This window comes from Aphelocoma coerulescens, chromosome 6 (genome assembly GCF_041296385.1).
Source record: "Aphelocoma coerulescens isolate FSJ_1873_10779 chromosome 6, UR_Acoe_1.0, whole genome shotgun sequence".
NCBI classification, from domain to species: Eukaryota; Metazoa; Chordata; class Aves; order Passeriformes; family Corvidae; genus Aphelocoma; species Aphelocoma coerulescens.
Genome location: NC_091020.1, coordinates 11816596 through 11831423, shown reverse-complemented (window position 1 = coordinate 11831423; position 14828 = coordinate 11816596). Strand labels below are relative to the sequence as shown.

The 14828-nt window shown below is 37.7% G+C and overlaps 1 long non-coding RNA gene across 12 annotated transcripts in view; it reads left to right on the top strand.

Moving 5' to 3' along the window:
* The window catches only part of LOC138112342 (uncharacterized), a 270953-nt gene that overhangs the window by 74057 nt on the left and 182068 nt on the right, over nucleotides 1-14828 (top strand). The window lies entirely within an intron of this gene.

Here is a 14828-nt window from a genome sequence, read left to right as displayed (position 1 = left end):
GGTATCCACCTCTCTGAAATTTGATTTCCAAAATGAAAAATCACCTTTAGTTCTTGTCACTTAAATTCAGAGACTGCTGCTTGGTTTTGGCCCAGGATGCTCAATTAAGTTGTTCTGGAAAGCTGTGCAGTGATTGTAAGCAGGAGCCCATCTGTAGGCTGCAGGAGAGCTGCTATGGTTTTATTGGTGGTTTTCATCCCATTTACAAATTTCCAGAAGTCTAGAAGCAATCTCTTTCAGTTTTATTTTGTTTCTAGATGAGTTTGGTTTATTTTGTCTTCAGCTAGCAAAGAAATATTCTACAAATTTTATTAATGAACATGCTAGCAACAGAGCATCTTGCATAAAAATGCTTTTTGACAAAGTTAATACTGTAAGGCTTGCCAAGAAGTTTGGTATTCCATGAAATTTGTCAGTTTGATATGTGTCTGATAACCAAACATCTTTGAGGGTCTTTCTCAGATTTTCTTTTTTTGGTCATCATCTGTCACTGCCTGTGATTAAAATAGTGCTGGGATTTAATGATGTATCCCAGCCTCTAACTTGCCTAAGCATTCAGTACTGTCCTTGTACATGTTCCTCTAGATGTAACTTTTGGTGCAGTAAGACTGTAGCATGGAAATGTGGTTACTGAATATTGGCATTTCTAATTCTTTCCTAATGTTCCATTTACTACCTAGTTTTTCTAGCTACTCCCAGTTATGCTCACGTAATTCACAGAGATGTGGTTTTGCATCCTGTGTTGAAAAGATTGTCATCTGACACATATTTCTATGCACCTTTTCTATCTGAGCAGCCTTGGGTTAAAGAGTAATGGATTCAGTCATCTGTAGGTGGAGAGGTATCCCCACGGTAATAGAAGGAGAATGCTTTTACTCATAGTCTTAGCAGAGAGGTGAAGGAGTAATTCTGTATAGAGTAGGATACCCTCTCAAATGTTCAGATCAGCAGGAGGGCAGCATGTGTAAGGGAAACTTGTCCTCAGGATGCCTGTGACATGTCTATCATTTAGAGAAACAGACTGCTTTAGTCATAGTAGCCATCACTCTCTTGCTCCTCATACATATTAAAATTCACCTAGAAATATATAAATCAAGAGTTGTTCTTATCAGCTCTGGAAAAGCCCATAGGTGAAGAAGAGAGAAAAGCTTAAGAACATCTTATATGTCATAGCACCCTTTGGATAATTTTATGTACTACATTTAATGAAAATTACTAGCTAATGCAGGGTAAACTCTGCCAAAAATCTTATGATAATTTTTGGTGTTCGTTGTTCCTCAAAGGCATTCCACAGAGGCATTCCACAAGGTCATATAAAAGGATTCTGTTCACGGCTGATAAAAACTTATTCTGTAAACAGTCTCTTGCTGAAAACAGCATTATACTTAGATTTTACTCATTATGAATTTCCCATAAACAACAGTATCAAGGGTTTTAATATTAAGCTCTGTGAAGGGAGACATAAAACTAGTTGCCCAATGATGGTGCGTGGAAAGTTTAACCCTTTTTTCTTCCAGAACTTCTAGTGCGAGCACAATTGGAAGATAGTGCCAATTATTATAAATCATGTTTGCAATTTGAAGGAGCTGTGTTTTGCCAAGTTGTGCGAGTATGTACTGAAAACATAATGTGCTGGTTCAACCAAGCACTGCTCAGTGTGTAATTTTAGCCTGGTGAATCATTATGTTGTGCTAAAAGCTTGCTACAAGCTTACTGCTGTAAAGCATTAACACAGTGTCTGTAGGCCTCCATCTCCATTGAGTCAAATCCCATTATAAATGCGTCTCTAATGACATGAATTTGCTGTGGACTAGTAAATGCTTTTTCCCCACAAAGCATGTCACATCTACATGCAGAGAACTGTGGTAAATAAAGGTTATGTGAATTAGTGCGATGTGGGAGATTCTGAAAAATCTATAACTGAATCTTCCCTGTTATTCCCAACACCAATGCTTCAACTGGAAACCTTATAGATGAATTCATTGAACTCAGAACCATATGGCAGTGATCAAGTACAGCAAGTACTCTGCAAGTTGCACACACAGCCGTAATTGGAAATCAGAGATAGTGTGGAAATCATAAATCTCAAAAGCATAAACCACAGCTAAACCTCTACATAAAAACCCCTGTGTCTGTATTTCAGGCTTCTCTTGTTGTCTCTCATGTAGTTTGGTCTTTTGAAAAGAAAACCAAAATGGAAGGGTGTAAAACATGTTAAATCTAATAGTGTTTGTCCCAGTAACTATATTAAAGCTTGAAAGCATGTTCACAGAAACTTTCTGCAGTGATCTGTTTAAAAATAGCTGCTGCAGAGTAAAAGATGTACAATAACACACAGTGCTTGAAACTTCATGTTCTAAAAGATACGGTGAAAGAACTGCCAGTGGTACTTGCAGTTATAAATTTTAGTGTCAGAGTATATTAGAAAACTATTTCAAACACCCACAGAAGAATGCTGAGCAACTCATCAGTGATGAGTTGCTGAAAGTTGCACAAGACTGCACATGATAGGTGCTCTCAGGTAAAACAAACAGTAGCATTATTCCTGTCATTTTTCTCAGAGATTCATCAAATCATTGCAAGTGTTTTTCAGGAAAAAAAAAAATAAATAGAAGGGGTGCCATCCATTCAGTTATTGGAATGATAAAGAACCATCTCAGGAAGATATGAGAGTGATAGCTGATTTACCATTACCACTGAGGGTTCCTGCTCAGGAAATGAGGGAATGCACCACATCCAGATTCACACTGTAGAGATCTTTTAAAGTAGCAAAGGCGTAACCAGTTCATTTAGAAACTGAAACAAGCAACATGTGTTAGCAGCCACGGGCAAGTGCCCTGCTTCTCCTGAAGATGTTAGACAGGAGCCATTAAGGATCACTGAAATAATGTCCAGCACTTTGGTGAGGTGGCAAGGTCATGGCTGACAGGCAATGCATGACTGTAATAATAATAATGGGATTTGATTGTGGTGGCTCTGAAATGCTGCACAGCATAAGGCAGTCCTTAGGAACACAAACTTGCTGGAAAACAACTAACATCTCTTTGACATCTTTCAATATCTCTGTACTAAGAAATTATTGGGAATTTGGAAGCACCCTAAATTTTCCTTCAAGCCCAGATTAAGCTAATAAACTAGCTCTCTTTTGGTTTAAAATCTTTAGCTGATCATTCATGACACAAGATTAGGAGTAAAATTTAAGCCTTATGAAAAGGCACATATGTTGATTATTGTTGCTGCTTGAATGTCTTATCACTGAAATACATTTAAATTATGTTTCAGAAGAAAATAAACCAACCTATAACTCTATTAGCGTGTTCATGTTATAGCAAGTTTCATTAGAAATTGAGCCTCATTGCTCCCTTCCTAATAATCTCAGTTAAAGCTGTGTTGTAGATCCTGTAATTTGCTCTCAAAAATTATTTTTTTCCCCTTCATCAATAATAGAATAATAGGAAGGAAGGCTTATTTTTTTCTCAAGAGATTAACTAGTTCAGCACCCTACACTGAGGAAGAACAAATTTGCCTGCAATGTTTTCTGGTGCCTTTTTTTTTAACAAATATCAAGAAAGAACTTTTCTAAGAAATCTGTTTACTATTGTCATGTAACTAAGGCATATTTTCTGTAACGAGACTCTTCCCATTCCTTATCCATTTTCTGCTTTTTAATATCCAGTGATGGGTTCACCTCTGTATTCTGCAAAGTTTGCACTGTTTGGTCAGACCAAGACTACATCAACGCCTGCCCTGTTCAAGAACAGGTCAACAATTTAACAATATATAACCTTAATTCTTCTTGCTGCAAAGAGAGATCTTTTCTTTGCAGCCTCCTTTTCCCTTCCCTTCCTAACCCTCAACCTACATGTGCCATTCAGAACAACTAATTTTGTCCTTTTTATAGAAATATTTTCCTTATTGGAAAATAAAATTTGGTGCTCTTTAAATGAAGTCATCTATCTGCATTTCCCAAAAAAAACAAAAGGGTTTTAATTTCTGCTTCTCTCTCCTGGGCACTGTGTGGGGTCTGTGTCCTTTCTGCTGTGAAGAACTGCAGCTTGAGCTCAGTATCCCCTTTGAATGCATTGACAGGAGAGGGTTGATTGCCTCTCCAATCTTGCATGTAGTACTCCTGTCATTACCCACCAGGATTGCTTTTATTTTTTCTGCAGTGTTACATAATTGACTCAACTATGATTCATATCAGCACTCTGATAGTTTTCAGCAGTGCTGCAGTGTAGGCTGACAAGTTCTCCTCCTCCACGATTTAAAAAAAAAAGTATTCTCTCCTTTAATTCAGTAGCTTCACTTTTGTGGTGCTCTCCACATCCCAATTATCCTTTGGAAAATTCAGATATTAAAGATGGATCTAGTGGTACGTGCTAGTCTTCCATGGGAGACTATTTGTAAATACTAATGCTGAAGTGGTTAATTTTAAGCTGTATGGTAAAATAAATGCAACTCTCTCTGTTGCTGTTCAAGGCAAAGTTATGAGTGAATATGAGGTCAGCCAAGTTGCTGTGAAGAGCCAGTTGTGGTTGAGGACTGACTTTTTTCCACATTCACAGCACTTGTTTGTTGGCCAAGTATAGAAATGACAAAATCTTTAAAGTTAAAAGTGTGTTCATGGTTGCTTCAACTCACTTTGAAAGGCCGGGAGGTCCACAGTTGTCAAAACCATCATCCTTATCATAGGATTAGGCAGAGGAGGCAAGGATTATATTGACCTTGAAACTGAGTTCTGTAATTGTTTGCAAGGTTGATCCGTTTAAACTCAGACACATTTGTTGAACAAAGTACCTCCTGTGTATCTCAGTTGCTGCCCAAGTATGTCTGACCTTTTGCTTTCTTTAGGAAATTGTCTTATTAGTAGCAAAAGTGCAAGCAGATGTCCTTTTTTATTTTCCTTTGCATTTCTTAATTTCTAATGTACACAACGTCTGCTTCATTGGAATTGCAGGGAAAAAAGGGCTAATAGGTTTTCAAAATTTTTGGAGGTTTGTAAGTTATTGTTAAGGTGAGTGTATTCCAATAGCAACCACTTGATTAAATTTGCTGCTTAAATCACTATGAAAATTGGTCCTAAAATGTGTGCAATCTTGTTGCTTTCTTTTCCTTGAAATACCATGTTGCCCAAAAGTTATATGGCCTAGTATATCAGCCTCAGTGACTTTTGTGCTATACTCTTTTTGTTTGTCCTCTTTAGTGACTGTCTCCGTTAGTAAACCAGAATTTGTCTTGGTGAGAGTAATGGTATTTGCTGCCTAAGTGATAGAATCTCTTGGATCATTTTACACCAGAGAAATCCCTATCCTTTCACAATTTCAGCTATGTAAACATATCTTCCCTTAGCTTCCAATATCTAAATATTTTTAAGTAAATATCTTTAAGTAAGTTCTGTGATTGTAACAAAGAAAGATGTAAAATGTGCTGCCTTCAAGACTAACAGAAGCATTGTGGGCCTGAGACCTCCAAAGAATCGTTCTAGTCTGAGGGCTCAGACTCTGAGTTTCTGTCTTAACTGCTTATTCTAAATGCTTGTTTTCCCCCCATCACATTGCAGATACTTTTGCTGTGCTGGCTGGTCTGGTTTTATTCTCTTTATAGTCAGTGCATGCTGAAGAAATATGCCTCTTAATGTGTCAAATCATCCCTAAGAGAAAAGTCTACATTTGCAGGAGTGCCTCCAAGATCTGGGAAAGCCTGGTTTAGGAAAACAGCCTGCTGATGTTGTTGTTCTGGGTTCAAGACACATGCATCAAATTTAAACTGCTATAATGTGTATTAAACAAAGAGAAGCCAATGCTACTTAATTCAAGTAGCCATGTCAGCTAAATGGCCTGGTTACAATCCAGTACTAAAACACAATTATTTGAACTAGTCACCTGCTTAAAAATGCAGCAGCCCTACCTCATTTTTAAAAAAGCATCAGGCTAAGTTCCTAGAGGAGTCCTGCTCAAATATTTTCTCACTGAGAGATACAGATTTGGATAAAAACCTGTTTAAAATTATTTTTTGTACTATTCACTTGAAAATGATGACCTTTTTTCCTTTAAAAATACATGACTACATAAGCAAGTTATTTTTGCAGTTCTTTTAATCTCCTAGAAACGTTAAGGTACATTTTATGTTGTAATTGGAAAGCAAGGATGGCAGTCAAAAGAGGGAATTTTCTGTTTCTCAAGGATGTTACCTTTCTCTTGTTTAGAAAGATTTTTCTTGTCTTTTTCCTGTTTATAAAAATCATTCAACAGTTTCTGTAACAAAACACTGAAAAAAATGTTGCTGACTAAGAATCCTTGTATCTTCCCTTTAACTGACCCTAACTTCTGAATGAGCTGTTGCATTCCTCTTAATCTCTCTGCAGCACTTTGAATGTTTGGGGCCACACAGTTTAATTTTGTAAAAAGGCAGGGATATTAATCTTTAAAGAAATCTTGAGCTGTTCAAGTTTAGTTTATTTAATCTAGGAATGACTTGTCTTTTTTTTTTATTTTTATTTGGCCATAGGAAGAAGTTATTTCTATTAAAAAAAAAGGTCAAAACCATTTGATTGAAATATTTGGCAAAAGAAGGAATTTTAACTCGTGCCTTCAGAAGCTTACATAATGGGCTAATGTTTTCTCTTTTTCCCTTGATTCTTGCTGCATTAAAAACAGTGTGGAAAATACATGAATATCACCAGATCTTTCAGAATAGAGGAGAATAAAAGCTGCAGAAAACCTATGGGGAAATTAAGAGAAACCTTTTGATTCCAGCCCAGTAAGAGAAAGACCAGCTTTGAAGAAAATGACTGAGACAGGAGGATTTTGAGAGAATCAGAGGATTTATTGTGTCATGCAAGTTCAGGTTTGTTTTGATGTCTCTGATTCTACAAAGGCTCTTTAGAAAGTTAGGGATGAATCTGCTTGGTTTTAGAACAGGACAGCTTCAACTAGAAATAAGCTTTTTGTTTGGAAGGTGTTTTAGGTGGTTGCCACTGGTCTAATGGAAATGGGTTTAAGAGATTTTCTACATTGGATCTCGAAGTTGCACTCCAAAGTTCAGTGCTGAGTAAGAAACTTGATAGCTGCAAAGAGCAGAGAAGAGTTCCTCCCCCATAAGAGGTGTAGCAATGACTCTTGGTGAAGCACTTGGCACTGAGGGACAGTTTTGGCAGACAGAATCCTGTCCAAATGCAGTTTTTGGTTAGTATGCAATTTGTCATTGTGTCTGAGGCCAGCATGTGGTAGGTTACACTGAACAGAGAGACTAAACCAGAGTGTTCCTTGCTGTCTGGTTCGCTGAGCGCTGCCTGTTGTGAGCACATAGCGGGCACAGTGTGATTTTGTCAGTGTAAGGCTGGATCAAAACACTACAGAGAGTGAAGTCAAGATTATATAGACCTCTTTAATCATGACCTTCCCTAGCTTTGGAATGCTTTACTTGTATGTGCAATGATTACCACATTCTGCAGCCTTAACAACCTTCTCTTCAGCATACTCATTTAATTATGATTTTATATTTCATCCCCTCTTCATGTAGGAAGATACAGGTTTTTTTCTCAGTGGCAGTTTGTTCCAGATTTCTCAGTCTAATTAAATGAGGGAAAAAAAAATAAGCAATCTGGGGACCATGACCCACAGCAAACAAGAAGACGACTCTAACTATTTGTATATCTTTTGTTTTTTCTTTGATTCATGTATGTATTTGCATGCATAAATTATCAAAAAAATTATGTCTTTAATATTTATTATTTCAGTTTTTATATTTAGTTATTTGTCTTTTCCCTCCTCTCTTCTTCCCCTCAACCCAACAATTTTTGATCACTATGGAATGAAAAGTATCACTGAACCATATGTAAACTCTTGAAGTTATCCATGCAAATTCCTCACATTTTTCAGGGGAGGAGAGTTTTTGGCATGCACCATCAGTCTGTGTGATGTCTTTATCTTCCACAATGATGCAGTTTGTTTAATGATTTATTTTGTTTGGCATTGCCCACAAAAAAAGAGAAATGCATGATAACGGTCCTTACTGATGCAGTGTTCCTCTTCCAGCAATTTAACATAGAGGCTTTTAACACTAAGCCAAACGTTACACAAAATCTGCTATGGAAATTGCTCTCTGAACAGCTTGAAGACTAGGTTGCTGTTATGCTAAAGCACTGTAATTTGTAAGTAAGATTGTGAGCTTAGCCTTTCTATTTCCTTTCATTTCTGATATCTGGATTGGAGCTTCTTTATTAACCGATAACAGGAAATCATTTCAGATGCAGTTGTGTAGGAGTAAAGGGACTCATTTGCCTGTGTGATGTTCTGAAATGGCAATTTTTGGGGGGAGAAGTAATAGATGAGTCTTTCTTTGGAGCTGCAATGTGCTGCAATGAGGTTATACTTCTCCTCTTAGCTCTGTGCTCTCTGAGGAACCAAGCAAACATACGAGAGGATGTAAATGCAAAAGCAGCTGGAATCCTTCTTCACTGGCTACTGCTGTTGGGCTGTTTAGAAACACCACTGCAGAGAAGCTTCTTTTAAGAAAGGATAGGGATATAGTGTAGTACACTCTTTAAAAAACCACAGTGAAGCAAGGAATGAGAAAAGCTTTCTAGTTCTTACTACGTAGTGTTGCAGTTTCCAGATCAGAAGACTGAAGATCTATGAATACATTAAAAGACACAGCTGCCACTGATGTGGGAGCAGCATGAAGTGTTTGATGTACAGGCATGTATTTATGCAAGGAAGTTGCGAAATCTCTCCACTAGTGCTGATCAGTATTTGCAGAATGGTATTGCATAAAGGGGTTATTTCTGCCTGATTTAGATTGAATCTATATCCCCTCCTTCCCTTCCTCACTCACTAAACCGTTACCATAATTTCTCAGCAAGGCTTCACTTAGAGCCGTGACTGTTCCTGTTGCCATTGCAAACCTTGAAACAACAATTCAGCATCAAGGCCAAGCCACTTTTCAGTGTGGTACCACTTATAATGACCCCAGCATGTGACGTTCTTGCATTAAGCAGCATGGTCATTTAGACAGAAATATCAATATTTAATGCAGAACTGCGATGCCAAATCATTGAGTTTTCTTTTGAACCAGATGTTTCTTTAGTAGGAGCTGTTATTTAAAGTGAATTGGAATTTTAGTTTCACTTTATGCAATTTAAATTCTAGTCTTGTTGATGCCAACCCTTTCTTGAGGCACTCTATCCATTAACTACTCATTTTTCAGGGAATGATATAATGCCTTTCCAGATTATTATTACAAAAGCAGTCTTTTTCTCAGATTTAATTGTTGCTTGCTCATAAGCAATCATCCAGCTTTCTTCCTACTAAAGAAACATTTTTGTTGTTAAATGAGTAGCAGGACTGAAGTCACTCATCTTGAAGATAATGTCCATTGTTGACAATGCAGTTGGGTTTGTGTTATCTTGGTGAAGTGAAACGTGAAGAGCAAAGCAGCAGATCAATTCTGTTTTTTGGTTTTATTAAAGAAAATAATTTTAGCCTGGAAAAGAAAGTTAGATTCCTTTGATCAGTGCCATATGCTTGAGTTTATAATAAGCTTTTGTGTTCCCACTTAGCTGGATCAGATTGAAAGTTGGATAATTATCAGTAACGGTTAGAAATAAAATAATCAGTTTGCATGTCAAAATATCTTCATTTTTATGTCAGTCATGCTGTCTTTCTGGTACAGTGAAAACTGGCTCTGGGTTTAACAGCAACAGCACAATAATCAAACTTCAACCCTTTTCTTGCAATTGGTTATTTTGCCTTGAGGTCAGGGGAATTAGAACAAATATTGCCACCTGTGGCTGCTGTGCTCTTATTAAGGCTGAAAGGTTTGTTTTGGTAAAAATTATAAGCATACCCCACTAAAACAGACTAATCAGGATGTAAATATTCTGTTCCTATTTATCTTCATTTTTTCAGAGTAATATTCACATATTTACCATCTGTACTACAGAGTTTGATCAGAATTGTTAACTTTGAATGCTCAGATGCAATAGGCTTAATTGACTTGGACAGTTGCATGTTTTGGAGACAGATCAGCAAGTCTACTTTGTATATCAGACTAAAGATGAGTTTATTGACATTATCTGTGCTGTGCTAAAATGACGTTTCTAAAGGTACAAGCAAATATGCTACTGGACATCCTATTATGTGCCTTTGCTTTGCACCCACTGAATTTAAAAAAAAAAACCCCGAAAACAACAAATCCCCACTGCCTCAAAACAAAGCAAAAAAAATTCAAACCCAGTAATTTTAGTGGTTTTTCAAAAGTAAAATTTTTGCATCAGAATATTCACAAAAGAAGCAAGAGCAAACATCTGGTCTTGTAGCTGTTGTCATCCCCTCTTTGTTACTTCATTAAGAGTCTATCCAGGTGCGTTTGTCTCAGGAAATATGTGCCAACAGTGTGTGCACCTGCTTCTAATTAAAGAGTTTCTAGTTGCTTAAGGAACATTATGACCTAAAGGCTCTTATAAAACCAAGAATGTCTAAGATACATAAGGGGAGCACTAAAGTCTCCACTGAGATTGTGTTCTTTGCACTGTGCTTTATTATATAACATTAAGCTAAGCTCCAGCAGTCGTAGGTGTTGGGAAAAGATAAGAGATTGTTGCTGTGTGTGATGTGTATTGCCATGGAAATACTGTTCTTCAGAAGAAATAAACCTCCTTCCTATTGTGCATTATGGACCTCTAATAAAGCATGTAAGAAAAAAAAAAAGTAAATGAACTTACTTGGGCAGTAGGCAATAATAAATGGTTTTTAGGATATTGAAATAAGATATTGGGGTTGGATTGCAAAACTGCGTTTGTTCTACAGTGAGCAATAACATGATTATCAGATGTCTTTGAACACTTTCCAAAACTCAGTTGGTAAAGATGGCCAGAATTTGAGTTTGGAACATTGTAATTCATTTCATAAAATCCATGTCCAAGAAATCTTCAATACTTTGAAAAAGAGTGGGACTTCTCCCCTCCAAAAGATTTCAATTGTGCATGTGTTATCCAATAGGATAATACAATAACTTTTGGATATTATATACCAACTATATATAACTAAAGGTAGCTAAAAATTCTGTAATAATTTGTATAGAAATGGGCTATTTGTTTTTTTACTTCTGGTTTTAATTTGGTAAGAGTAATTTGGTAAGAGTAGATGGCTGTTGTTCTTCAGTAAATGTATGGCAGAATCAATACAAGTGTTTGGGAAGTGTTCATTAGTGGAAGCATTCATTATTTTTCATTCTTGGAAATTCCATTTATTAATAATATTAATATAATTATTAATTAATATCTGGGAGGAAAATTCTTTCCCTGATTTTCTGTCACACTGCTTAGAAAGCCTAAAAGCTGTTTTCAGACAGTTCTTAAGAGTTTTATTTGTTTTACTATATTTTTCTTTCCTATTAAAAATACTGAAAGAAGGATGAGAGGAGAGATGTACTCAATCTTATTCTCCAGCTTACTGAAGACACTTAAGAGTCTATTTGAGGACTATAGTGGGTTTTGGACTTCCAAACATGGGGAAAGATATTTCATTCCTCCTGTTTTCTGTGCTCTACAGTATGAGAATAAATGGATAAAAAAGCAAGTATGCATAAACTATTTTGTTTCAATAGCTAACTGGCTGAAATTGCTGTCATCAGATATTACCTAAGGCAAGTAATTTATCTGTGTTTGAATAAGTATTAGGGAGACAATTCTGGTTGCCTCAACAAGGCTAACCAGTGGAAGGCAAGATGGTTCTTGCTAATGAAGTGCTGTTTTTATATGGAAATCTCTCTGATTTTTGACAACTCTTTTAAAGAATTGTTGTTTAATTGAAGAAGTTCATCATTGCTATTGCATGTCTACCGATTGTGTCATGATCCTAACAGGCATATAAAATTCCTAATGGCACAGTAATAATTCTAGCTATTTTAGGAATGAGAAAATATGCCACTTCATTGTGATTGGGATAAATGCTGCTGTCTTGGGATAAAGGAGTCCTTCAGCTATCAATTCCTTTCCTCTACAAACATGTATTATTTTAGTTATGTTAATTTTCCCTTCTATATCTTTGTTGTCTTTTACAACTGACAAAAGACATCAGCTACTGACATGCGGATAAGATATGCAGAAGCAGGATCCTGAATTTTGAGAACTGACAAAAAAAGGGAAGAAATCTAAATTAATTCATTTCCACAAATTCTCACAGATTGGTCTTGAAAACACAAATTGCTTTTGCTTTTTTATTTTTTTTCCTGGTATTTTTGCCAGTTCTTTTAGGTGTGCTTTCTTTTTTTTGTAAGAAAACAAACTAGGTCCTGTTTTGCAGTCTTTGCCCTTTGTTAGAATTCTGGACTTCTAATTCTATGAAGTGCAGGCTATATCCACATCCTTTTATGAGAGCAGGCAGGAAAAAACCGTGCTGTGTAGGTTTTGTTTTATTCAACCCATTTTTCTAAGACAGCTTTAAAAATGCTTAACTCATTATAAAAAAGATGTGCTGCAAACACGTTGTATACTGTGAGGCGCTGTCTTCCTCTGAAGTACTTCCATACCCTGGTTGCCATGGCAAGAGAGAAAAAGAATAAAAAATTCCTGTAGCGAATACCTTTATAATTCCAAAATCATCGCTCAGCAGGGGCTGTGTGCTTAATAACTCATAAAAAATACTGTGGATTTTTCAGAGGGCTGCGAGGGAATCTCTCCACTGATCTGTCTGGTCCTGTTCAGCTGATTGCACACGCTGCTGAGGGGCAGCGGTGACCGGGAGGGGGTAGGTAGGTGATGGAGTGATCTTAGCTTTGCCGTGGATGTAAGTGTGTTCAGACCTTCGGGAGAAGAGAGGCTACTCCCCTGGCCACAGAGGCAGGTGGGATGGAGCAGTGCTGCTCCAGCAGCAGGAGTGGCATGAGAGGACAGGGTGGCTGCTCCAGCCCCGTGTACCTCCTCCACGCAGAGGAGGAGGAGGAGGAGAGATGGGGGCAGCACGTTTTTCAGCTTGAGGATGAGTTTGTTGGCTGATGCACCTAGAAGCCTGTGCTTGTGGAGCCTCATATTCCTGAGCCCACATGGCTTGTGGCTTCCAGGAAGGTTGAAGATGCCACCTCTCAGTCACCATCTTTCACAGACATGAGCTGTCTTCTCTCTGCCAGGTTCTAGCTCACACCCCTTCTGGCATCCCAACAGGCCTGAATATTCCTGTGTTATGCTATGTACAAATACACAAGGTTTTCAAAAGCTCTGGGCTTTGTGCTGGAACTGGGGCAACATTTTTACTTAAGGTATTTGAATATCTTGTTTTGAATACAGGGTACAGATCTCCAATATCCTGGCTACTTTAAAAATATCCTAAGTCCCCCTAAGCCTTAGGAATATAATTTTTGTATCTTTTCCAGAGAAGCCTGACCCAGGGGCACAGGTACCAAATAAATCATGTTAGTACTTGCAGCATTTTGCAGAGTTCAGGTTGAGACCTGCAGTAGAGTGATGGCATTTTGAGATTTTCAGTGATAGATGACAGTGCCCACAGTCATAGCAACTTGATGCAGCATCCTACTGCTAGCGCCATCTGCTACAATTTTTAAATATAGAAGGGGATTTTTCTTAGTCAGCATGTTTCTGTCAGAATGAGCTCTTCATAGGCCTAATCTGAATGCCTCCACAGAGCTTTAAACTTCATCAGCTTTCTAATGGAATAACCCAGTCTAATCTTTTCAAAGTGTTTGCTTTTTCTTAGCAAATGGAATCAATTTTTACTCTTCAGTGATTTCTGTGGCTGTGTCTGCACTTATGTCTAAAACATTTCCTGTCTTTGCATTATCATTTGTATTTCTACCAAGAACAATTTTAGGGTCTAAGAAGTCATCAGCTGCTGAAATATGTGGACAGCTGCCTTTTTGCTTGAATATTGCTACTATAAAGTGAAATGTGTGAAGATGTCATGAAACAGCTTACTTAGCTTCATCTCAGCCCCAATTTTTATTTAATGTGTGCCTCTAAAATGTGTATGAAAGCAATGCTAAAGTCATGGCAACTATCTGCAAAAGGCCTGGTAACTTTTCAAAGATTGTTTAAGCATCTGTCGCCTAGGAATCATGATGGTTAAAAATATTTATAAAGGATTCTAAAGGCCACAGATGAAAATACCTGTTTGTATAATATTGCTTGCTGGTAGTTAAGATAGTGCTGTGCAGATCCTGATCCCAGCCCTGCAGGTTCCTCACTCTCTGTTTATTGTGCCAACAAAGCTTCTTGCCATCTAAAATTTCCATTGCTCACACTGTCCCATGCTTCTGTACTGGTTATCCGTATGGAAAAAGGCCTGTTTCTGAACATGAGGATAAACACACATGGAGGCAACAACAGTACACACTGCAGGAAAAATTTTTCCTTAAGCTGACAGAAGGCTAAGGCCAATATAGGCCATCAAACAAGCTAGTTCAATCCACTGTCTGTATTTCCTTCCCTCCCTAGGAGACAAAACTGCTCTGTCCACATCTGAAACTTTTTATGTTCAAGGCTCAGGCGAAGGCCAGGGTGGAGGGCCACTGCTCATTTGCCCAAGTCTGTAAGGCATAATGATTTTTGAAGGAATGCACAACTTGTCCTCACATTCACAGGTTTCCCCTCGCCTCCTCCCATGTCCTTTGGACCCCAAGGAAGGTGTGACACAATAGGGATGTCCCGCAGCGTTGACACCCGCACGCCACTTCTTCCTCTGATTGTTCCCCCACAGCTGTTCTGCAAACATTTCCTGCCCTTCCTGCCCCTGAGTAGCAGCTCAAGATACTAAATGTACAAAGAATTGCTCACTGTGTAAATGAAATATATCTTTACATATGTTTGTGGTGTT